This window comes from Rhinoderma darwinii, chromosome 1 (genome assembly GCF_050947455.1).
Source record: "Rhinoderma darwinii isolate aRhiDar2 chromosome 1, aRhiDar2.hap1, whole genome shotgun sequence".
Classification (NCBI taxonomy): Eukaryota; Metazoa; Chordata; class Amphibia; order Anura; family Rhinodermatidae; genus Rhinoderma; species Rhinoderma darwinii.
In genome coordinates this window covers 328,219,840-328,231,592 of record NC_134687.1, presented here as the reverse complement: position 1 = coordinate 328,231,592, position 11,753 = coordinate 328,219,840, and the positions used below count along the sequence as shown (strand labels likewise).

Here is an 11,753-nt window from a genome sequence, read left to right as displayed (position 1 = left end):
CACAGGTAATGGGCAAGCACCTGTATGCCCAATGATGACGGAGGCATATCAATACCAAATGTTAAGTGGTATTATATAGCCTGTCAATCTTGACCAGGTAGGGCTCAGATAAACTTGTGAAGGTCCAAACCTAACTAATTTCCACGCTCTGCATTCGCTATTCCAACCCTCTATATCTCCTCTTCCGTGGACAACAACATACAGGCAGAAACCTATGACATTACCAAACCCTATGTCAGGCCTTACTGGTTTGGAATGTGGCTCAGCGCCTCTTTTACTCTGCTGGGTTCACACTTCTCTGTGGCACTTTAAAGCCATCCTACAGCTTTTTCATCTGAGATTACCCAGGGTAGGAACGGTGTTTGGTATATCTCTCATGTATACTCAGATACTGGCATCAAACCTTTCCCGAAGCTACAGGAAGTTTAGTCTTTCCTCTTCCCAATAAATTCTCATACATACGAGTTAAACATGTTCTTGACATACAGTCAAAAATAGGGGCTATATCCTATTAAGGGTTCTCTCTTCCTAGTTTTATATTCTCACCTCCCACCACCATCTAATCTCAAGGTTTTATGACCTGCTATCACAAAAATCGAGGGTATCTGCACCCCTACCCCTTGATTTAGTGCTATTGTTACAGCTGACACCCGCTGCTGATAATGGAGGCTCAGGAGCTGAGCCTACACCATCCCCACACCATATATTTACGATGATTCACGATAAGTAACTGTAAATGTACGGGGCAGGAAGTGGTTAAACATGTTTCAGGCTCTCCTTTCAAATTGTCACTGCAGAATTTAAGGCTCAGCATCTTGTGCATGGAAGGTAGTGAATTTTCTCTGATTAAAAACTCTTATATTACTATGCACAGACACAATGTAATGTTCCAGTCGATTATAGTTTAAAAAAACAAAAAGATTAAAAGTAAATGTTCTTTAATGAGATTGAAACATACAGTTTGTTCACCCTTACCTTTCTTGAATTTCGGTAAGGACTCCAATTTCTCATGAAACCAATTCAATATAATATCGTGACATGCTAGTAAAACCCTGCATACCCTACAAACTGTAAACCACATCACAACCACTGGGTAGCACACAAATACAGATATAGCATAGACATTTCATGAGAGTTTCGCAAAATCTTGTTATTTTTCAAAGAAAGTCATCTTGTTCCACACATCTTCGGATATGTAAGGAAGGACATATCTGTACAGGTAGCTAATATTATCAGTAAGTGGTGTAAAGAAAGTAAAGAAAAGATAATATAAAGGAAATAAGTATTTGATCCCTTGCTGATTTTGTAAGTTTGCCCACTGTCAAAGTCATGAAGAGTCTAGAATTTTTAGGCAAAATATATATAATTTTGACAATGTGATTTTCTTTTTTTTTTTTTTTTATATATAACCTATCTCTCACTGGTAAAATTAACCTAGCCTAAATATTCTAGACTGTTCATGTCTTTGACAGTGGGCAAACTTACAAATTCCGCAAGGGATCAAATACTTATTTCCTTCACTGTATATATATATATATATATATATATATATATATATATATATATATATATATATAGAGAGAGAGAGAGAGAGAGAGAGAGAGAGGAAAAAGAATGGTGACAGCACACTGCGAACACCAATGCAACCTAAACCACTAAATATAAATAGATATGCATTACTGCTAAATCTACTTACAATAGGGAGGTTCTTAGTGCACATTTTGATCAACAAGTGTTTGCCCACCTGCCACGACAGGGTGGCCTCTGTAAGGTGGGGAGCGACTCTGCACAAACACCCAGAACTGGGACTAAGCCTACATATATATCTCTAGATGGTAGGAACCAGCATTAAACTAATTAAAATCACCCAGTGCAGAATGGGAGGAGTGCAAGATCAAAAAATGGAGGCAGTCACTGACCCCACATATATGGATCACATAAACACAACAAAAGTTTGAACAGCGCATTCCAACAAAATGATATAAAACGTGTATGCAGGTGCAAGAACACCTGTGACTGCAAATATACAGCAGAAAAATATATATATATATATATATATATATATATATACCGACATCCACTTCCTCTCTCTCTCTCTCTCTATATATATATATATATATATATATATATATATACATATACACGGCAGAGGTCAGGGGGAGGGGGAAGTATAGAGTGGGATCAGAGGCTGAGCCTGCTTTATAAGATAAGTGTGTCGGCTGCATGAAACAACGAATATTTCAGTGCTCGTTTCACCCCTTAGATGTTGCGATCAAAAGCGATTGCAGCAACTGAGCCAATAGAAAAAGGGGGTTGGCACTCTTTGCCGTCCCATCGACCATCCCCCCCTGGGTGCCGATGATTGTTTTAGCAGCCTGGGGGCCTAATGATGGCCCCCAGGTCTGCCATCTTTGTGCGATCCCATTAACTTGAAAGCCTGAACAGAAGCCTTTAAAAATCACAATATACCGTAAAACATTAGTTTTGAAGTATATCATGCAAGCGATGCAATTATTGCTGGTTTAAGTCCCCTAGGGGGAATAGATAAAAAAAATATATATATATAGAGAGAGAGAGAGAGAGAGAGAGAGAGAGAGAGGAAAAAGAATGGTGACAGCACACTGCGAACACCAATGCAACCTAAACCACTAAATATAAATAGATATGCATTACTGCTAAATCTACTTACAATAGGGAGGTTCTTAGTGCACATTTTGATCAACAAGTGTTTGCCCACCTGCCACGACAGGGTGGCCTCTGTAAGGTGGGGAGCGACTCTGCACAAACACCCAGAACTGGGACTAAGCCTACATATATATCTCTAGATGGTAGGAACCAGCATTAAACTAATTAAAATCACCCAGTGCAGAATGGGAGGAGTGCAAGATCAAAAAATGGAGGCAGTCACTGACCCCACATATATGGATCACATAAACACAACAAAAGTTTGAACAGCGCATTCCAACAAAATGATATAAAACGTGTATGCAGGTGCAAGAACACCTGTGACTGCAAATATACAGCAGAAAAAAAAAAAAATATATATATATATATATATATATACCGACATCCACTTCCTCTCTCTCTCTCTCTCTCTATATATATATATATATATATATATATATATACATATACACGGCAGAGGTCAGGGGGAGGGGGAAGTATAGAGTGGGATCAGAGGCTGAGCCTGCTTTATAAGATAAGTGTGTCGGCTGCATGAAACAACGAATATTTCAGTGCTCGTTTCACCCCTTAGATGTTGCGATCAAAAGCGATTGCAGCAACTGAGCCAATAGAAAAAGGGGGTTGGCACTCTTTGCCGTCCCATCGACCATCCCCCCCTGGGTGCCGATGATTGTTTTAGCAGCCTGGGGGCCTAATGATGGCCCCCAGGTCTGCCATCTTTGTGCGATCCCATTAACTTGAAAGCCTGAACAGAAGCCTTTAAAAATCACAATATACCGTAAAACATTAGTTTTGAAGTATATCATGCAAGCGATGCAATTATTGCTGGTTTAAGTCCCCTAGGGGGAATAGATAAAAAAAAATTAAATACATTTAAATAAAGTTTTATTTAATAAATAAAAATGTTAAATGTTAAAAAAAACTCCCCTTTTCCTATTTTCCCCCAAAAGCAATGTAAAAGAATTTACATAGCTGGTATTGTCTCATTTCTAAAAGTCCAAATTATCATATATATATTGGGCGAGGACGTGGTGTCTGAGGCACAGTTGAGTTTTATTTTACTCAGCTGCTTTTCTCTCTCTTATCAAATACAACCAAACTCTATGATACGCGCCAAACCTAATTTCTCTACTTCTTTCCAATTCCTTATTATTATTTCATTAGAAGCAGCAACAACAGGTAAGTGTTACTGGACATGGTGGACAATCGAGTTGAAGAATAGGATTTTTGAGTGGGAGTGGTGGACAATCGAGTTGGAGCGTAGGATTTTTGGGTGGGAGTGGTCGAGTGGTGGATATTCAAATTGAAGCGTAGGATTTAAAAGGCATAATTGTTTTAAAGAGTATAATTGCCTTAAAGGGTGTAATTGCACTAAGAAAATACCGCCAAAAATACCAAATATGTTCGAAGACGAGATTATAAGACAAAGGAAAACAGAAACTCAGAGAATAAGAAGAGCAGCTATGAGTGCAGAGGAACACCAGGAACAACGAATAACCAATTCCCAAAACAAGGTGTTAAGAGGCAAAACCCTGAAGTAAGACAAGCCTGTAATGAACAATGTCATTCTCAAAGAGCATAATTAACACCCGAACAACTTGCCGAAATTAACGAACAAAGGCGAACACAGCAAATTGGTCGCCTCGATAAAAATTTACATTCACATAACACTGCATTATTGCCTGAAAATTTGGATGAAATAATAACTGAAGAGCATAATTTAGGACCAATGGACACAACATGTGAACAGTGCGGGGCAAAATATTTTAATGGTGAAACTTTGAATAATTTCTGTCACAAAGGAACTGTTAAACTTCCACAAATACGGACGCATCCTTTAGTATTAAATTATATGAAAGGATCTGACAACAATTCAAAAAACTTTATCAGTTAAATAAGATTGTACAACAATGCATTTGCATCAATGGGGCCGAGGTTGATAACTCATTAAAGATAGGAAGTGCCCCATATACTTACCGGATTCACCATTCAGATTTAGCATAGAACATTGGCTTTGCATCCACAATCTGCCCAAACTCCATGTTTTGCGCAATTGTATATATTAGATTCATCCCAAGCAGTTGATATAAGAATAAATCATCCTGGTAATTGAAAAGGCATAAGAGAAATAATGGAAACATTGCAAAATCTTTTATTGGAAATTAATCCTTTTTTTTTGCTCTACAAAAACATGCTTAAGCTTGAAAATGATGAAATGATAAAAGCTGGACTTGAAGGTAGAACTCCTGTAGAAATTAGCATGACATTTCTAAGGGACAAAGCAATCCATCCGAGAAGAATTAATGCTCCTACAGCTCAACATGGAGAAATTGCAGCAGTGTTTCATAACGCTGATGGCGAACCTCCTTTCAACAGAGATATTACTATTCATGCTAAAAGCGGAGTTTTAACAAATATCAACATTTTAAGCAAACTCTGTGATCCTATGTGTTATCCATTACTTTTTCTGTTTGGAGATTCCGGATGGACGAATAATATTAAGAAAGTCGTTGATTCACATACATCTAATAGCAATCTGGATTATACTCCAAGTACAGCAGCAGTTCTAAAAAATGTCAGTCAGTTGCAATGCTATTCATACCATTTGGCAATTAGAGACAACTTCAACCAATTTCTGTACTCTAGAATGTTGACCCACCAATGTTTAGTGGATGCATACTGTAAAGCTGAAGCCAACAGACTCAATTGGTATAAAACCAATCAAGCGCAGATTCGGGCTGAAGATTATGATGTGTTGACTAGATATGTTAACAATCATGCTGTAGAGGACAATATAGTCCCTGGAAAAAAAGTGATTTTACCATCAGGATTTCAAGGAAGTCCCAGAAAGATGCAGCAAAATTACCAAGATGCCATGGCCATGGTTAGGAAATACAGTAAACCAGATATTTTTGTTACCTTCACTTGCAATCTAAAATGGACAGAAATAACAGAGAATTTGCAAGAAGGACAGCAACCATCAGATCGTCCAGATTTAGTTGCAGGGGTTTTTCAATTAAAGCTCAAGTCTTTATTAATTGATCTTAAAGACAAACAGATTTTTGGACGAATTAGAGCCATGTTGCATGCTATTGAGTTTCAAAAGAGGGGACTTCCACATGCTCATATCTTGGAAATCTTTGTCCCTGAGGACAAAGCTTGGGAAATAGAATGAGTGAAAAGAATTGTTTGTGCAGAGCTTCCGGATCCACAAAAGCGTCCAAAACTTCATAGTATCATTAAAGGATGTTTGATTCATGGTCCATGTGGACATTTAAATGCAAAAGATTTTTGCATGGAAAACAAGTGTCTGAAATAATTTCCAAAATAATTCTGTAATGAGACCAAAACAAATGTTAATGATTATCCGAAGTATGAACGTAAAGATGGTGGCAATTTTGTTGAGATTTCTGGAAACAGAGTTGATAACAGGTGGGTGGTGCCTTACAATCCCTATCTGTCTTTGAAATATAACCGGCATATTAATGTTAAAATCTGCTCATCTATTCAAAGGGTAAAATATATTAAGTATGTATACAAAGGCCACGACTGTGCCAAAATCCAATTCACTTCAGTATCACACAAAGAGAGTATTTTAGAATGGGATGAAGTGAAAATATATTTAGAAACGAGATATGTTAGTGCACCAGAAGCCTATTGGCGTTTGAGGGAATTTGACATGAATCATCAAACTCACCACATTGAAATTAAATATTCAGTTGGAAAATAAGCACACCATATGTTTCCAAACAGGAAAAGAAGGTTCTGGAGTTGTATCAAAAGCAAAATAAATCAAAGCTTTTATCTTGGTTTAAATTAAATGCTGAAGATATTACTGCAAGCAAATAGCTTTACATTGAAATTCCTGAACATTACACATGGAATGATAAAGACAGTAAATGGACTGTACGGAAGAGAGGGGGGGAAACCACAAGTGGTCGAATGTACAGTGTTAGCCCTACTGACAGGGAGAATTACTTTCTACGAATTCTGTTATTGCATGTTAAAGGTGCAACATGTTTCGAAGACATAAAGAAAGTTGATGGTAATCCCATTCCTTTTGAAACATATCAAGCAGCAGGCATAGCCGCAGGACTTCTTGATGATGATTCTGAGAGGGCTATTTGTCTTTCAGAGGCGGAAAAAAGGCAAATGCCAGTGCAACTTCGTCAATTATTTGCATTCTTTAATGATAGGGGTAGGGAAACGGACAAGTGAGCCCTAATCTACCCGCCACTCTGTCCCTGCCTACTTGCAACGACCCGCCCTAGGCGACGGGGTACAACTGGGCGGCGGTCCCTACGCTCAGTAAGTGCACGAGACAAACAGACAAGGGTACACAAAGCTAAGGGAAATGGGGCAGTTGCCCACGGCAACACCGTGAGCAACAAGAGAGGTGAACGAGCCGAGTCAAACCAGGAGTGTACGAGGTACCAAACGCAGAGCAGGAGAGTAGTCAGTAAGCCAGGGTCAGTATTGAGCAGGATCAAATTGTCAGAAGCTGTAGCAAGGCCAGGAAACCACACGAGAAGAATCACAAGCAAAGGAGGAACAGGAAAGGCAGGTATAAATAGACCGAGGGCGGGAACTAGCTGAGTCTGGCCAGGTTGCGATAGGCTCTCCCACTCATAAGCCTGCCAGCCTGAGTGGTGGAAGCTGGAGTCAGTCTCAGAGACATAGACTCAGGTGCCGACTGATTACCTATGGGAGTTAACCCCGAAGCTGTGCCTGGCAGATCCTTAACACATTAATTTGTGTCATGTGTGAGCCTTCTGACCCATCGGCTTTGTTTAACCGACACAAAAAATATCTGACAGAAGATTGCAAAAGGAGGTATCCTATTGGTGATAAAGCTGTTTATGAAGCTTTGATTGATATTGAGAAAGTACTCCAAACCCATAAAAAGAACTTGAGAGATTTCAATTTGCCTACAATTCAGGTAGACTATTGCAACGAAGAAGACTTTGCTTCTGAGCAGTTTAATATTGTCATTGAAAAGGCCCAGTTTGATGAGAAGTATGCAAGTTTAAACCTGGAGCAGAAAGCTTCCTTTGACAAAATTGTACAAGCAATGCAAAACCCTGAATTGCCAAGATGTTTTTTTGTTGATGGACCTGGCACTCTAATGCACTTGAATAGAAGTGAAAGTAAAACTGTTTTGCCATGTGCTTATACAGGCATTGCAGCCACATTACTTTCGGGAAGTCGTTCTTCACACAGTCGATTTAAACTTCCAGTACCTTTGACTGAGACTTCTACCTGCAATCTTAGGCTTGGCTCATCGGTTGCAGAAGAATTAAAAAATTCCAAGCTCATCATTTGGGATGAAGCAACTATGGCACCATCACATGGTGTGAATGCAGTAGATCATTTGTATCGAGAATTGCTGTCCGATCAAACCATTCCTTTAGTTCCCCGCCAACAACCATTTGGAAACATTGTATTTCTTTTTGGGGGAGACTTTAGGCAGACTTTGCAAGTAATACCACATGGAAATAGAACCCAAATTATTGCTTCGTGCATTAAAAACAGCAATTGTTGGATGGGTGTTCAAATTCTCAAACTCAGTAAAAACATGAGAGCGAATGCCATGAATTTAAGTGATGAAAGAACGCTTCCAAATTGTTTATTATAAATTGGAGATGGTACTTTACAAGAACCTGACTTAGAAGAAGCTATCTTTTAAATTCCACCAATATGCTTTGTAAAAGATTCTATTGTGGACACTGTTTTTCCTCAAATAATTCGACCTAAAAAGATTAGATTAAAGAGTATTGCTAATATGGCAATACTAACTCCCAAAAAATTAAGACGCACTGAAAATTAGTGAAGAGGTACTTCTTAGAAACTAAACCGATTTAAACTCATGCCTTAGTGTAGATTCTATTAAGGAAGACGGTGCAAATGCAGAGGTGAATAACAATTATCCTATTGAGTTCCTCAATAGTTTGACCCAAGGTGGAATGCCCCCACATCAACTTAATCTGATGATTTGGGCAGTTGTTATTTTACTAAGAAACTTAGAACCTTCAAAGGCTCTCTGTAATGGAACCAGATTAGTTGTGAAACAGATGATGACCCAGTTGATAGGCTGTGAAGTTCTCAAAAGAGCTTCGAAAGGTAACAGGGTTTTTGTCCCAACAAATGTTTTAGCCCCAAGCAAACCTGATTTACCTTTTACAATTAAAAGGAAACTGTTTCCTATTCGACTTGCATTTGGGATGACTATTAACAAAAGCCAAGGACAAACCTTGGATAAGGTTGGCATTTATTTACCGTCACCGGTATTTAGCCACAGACAACTTTACGTTGCCTTTTCAAGAACCAAATCTTTCGAGCAAGTTAAAGTGAAAGTATTGCCAACCGATGAACAAGACAATCTGAAAAATGATGACAGAGTTTTTACAAAAAATTTGGTTTACAAAGACGTTTTTGCTTTTTAGTAAGCTGTCATTTAAGCATGATGCGGTGGCTCTTAACTTATTTTAATAAATGTACCATCCGTGCGTTCACAAGAACGCCTGTGTGGTAACAAACGGAAGGAGGTCTACGTCTTTTACCCTGGGTGAATAATCTATTATTCTTCAAATGCTTCCGCATTTTTCTTAGGTTTCAAATTTTGGTAATTAGGTTTTAAAATACACTTAAGTATTTTTTTTAAAAATATTAGAAAAAATATATCATCATTTATTTTGCTAGCAGATGCGTGTAACGGATTTTCTATACTAGTTACAATATAACATTATTTAACCTGCACGATGAATGCAGTAAAAAAAAAACTGCCAGAATTTCTGTTTTTTGGTCACCTCACACAAAAAATTAAATAAAAAGTTATCAAAATTTCTTATGTACCCAAAAATGGTATAAATAAAATCTACAGTTCGTCCCTCAAAATCAAAGCCCTCCCATCGCTCAATCGACAGAAAAATAAAAAAAAAGTTATGGCTCTCAGAATATGGCGACACAAAATAAATTTCATTTTAAACAACTTAAAACATAAAAAAAAGAATATCAATTTAGTATTGCCCTAATCGTATTGATCCGCAGAATAAATTTAACATGTCGTTCTTATCGCAGGATGAATGTCGTGAAAGGGGAACCCAAAACACAATGAAGGAATATATATTTTTTTTTTTTTTTACAATAAAGTTTTTTATTGATTTTACATACAAGAAAAATAAAGCAATATACAAATGCCAAATCATTTTCAGAACGTTATAACATAAAATGCATATAGGTACCTACATACATTGGATAGTAAAAGTCAAGAAAGGTGAACTTACAATCAGTCAGCAGTATTTATAAACAACAAAACAATGAAGCATTATGGCAGTAGAACAGTTTCAATACTTATTGTCACCAAGAGTAGGAGGAAGGAGTGGAAAAGGAGAAGAAAGATGGTAGGGACATGGGGGAAGGAGAATGAAGGAAGTGGAACCATAGTCATTTCGACAATCAGGGAAAATGACAGACATCGATCCTGAAGATACAGGATTAGCCAGTATTGCAAAGGGTCAACTCATCTATTGTACATGTTCATCAACCCAAAAATGTCTAGAAGTTTTGTCTTCACAAAAAGTCGATCAGGGTTTCCAATTTGTTTGGAATTTAACATATTTATGTAACTCTATATGGGATATCTCCTCCATCCTTGCTAGTTGGGCCCCTTTCCTAAGCCAATGTCCAATTGGGGGGGGCTATCTCGGTTTTCCAATAGAGCGGTATAAGCGCCTTAGCCACACCGAACAAATGCTCCAGGTTTGACCACAGTAGAGGATGTCTGTATGTTTAGGAACAATAAGCAGGGGTCTATAGTAATGGAAGATTGGGTCACAGTGTTCAACAGGGACTGTATAGAAACCCAGTATGGAGCTATCTTTTCGCATTCCCACCATATATGGAGATATGTACCCGTTGTCTCGTGGCACCTCCAGCATAGTGATGAGGTGCCCGGATAAATTCTGCTCAAGACCCAAGGGGTCTTGTACCATCTGGAAGTGAGTTTATATGTGGATTCTTGAAGTTTAATACACCTAGAAATACCTAAAGAGTTTTTGTAAATCTCCCCTATCTCTTTTTCTGTAAAGGTCGTATTTAATTCTTACTCCCAGGCCCTAATAAAGGTAAGGGAACCGGTGGCATACATTTTTAAAGAGTGGTATATAGGAAGGATATTGTTTTCTTAGGTAGTCTACCCAAAAGCAAAAGTGTCTCCAGCCATGTCTCCGAACGTCCATAGGTATCATGCTTAAGCACCTCTAGATAGCACTGTTTAAGATAGAAATAGGTGAGGAAGTTAATAGAGGTAAATCCTGGGGAATCCTTCAACTCCTGATAGGTAGGGACCATGCCATCCCTCAGGATGGAGTCATACCTGCCGACAAATGCTGCTTTAGGTAAAGTGGGACAATCCAATGGGTATTTAGTTTGGGATATTACTAGATCACTAATAGACATCCATGACGAGGGGACTTGATATAAGGTTTCTACATGCTTATTGGTCAACCACATCTGTATGCACGCTGATGTAAGTAGATTTTTCGCTAGGTAAGGTGCTGTCTTTGAGCTGTCCATCCACAACAGAGATGTTAATGGGAGACCTATCGTAGCTTCCTCCACGGGGACCCAAATCTTAGGTGTGAATTGGTCAAACCAGTCTATAATCCGTATTAGTTGCACCGAATGGTAGTATGTCTCAACATCTGGTAGCTCAATTCCCCCAGATTTTTTGGTTAGTGTAAGGGTGTGGTACGCTATCCGAGGTCTAGCACCATTCCAGATATAATTAGAAAACATATTTTTCAAGGAGGTAAAAAAGGTTTGCGGAAGGGGAATAGGCAAAGACTGGAAGACGTATAAGATTTTTCCCAATACTATCATCTTAAGTAGAATTATTCTACCTATCCATGATATATATGGAATCTTCCATGAGTCAATGGTGGTTTTTATATGTGAAATTAAAGGAATATAGTTATTCTGGTACCAAGACTGCGGAGATGGGGTCAGCATGGTTCGCAAATATTTAATGGGGTCTAATCGTAGTGGGAAAGGCGACACATGGTGTCATG

At 38.4% G+C, this 11,753-nt stretch overlaps 1 pseudogene; it reads left to right on the top strand.

Moving 5' to 3' along the window:
- The first annotated feature begins 4,876 nt into the window (after positions 1–4,876).
- LOC142749493 (uncharacterized) lies at positions 4,877–6,415 on the top strand (annotated as a pseudogene).
- The last annotated feature ends 5,338 nt before the right edge of the window (positions 6,416–11,753 follow it).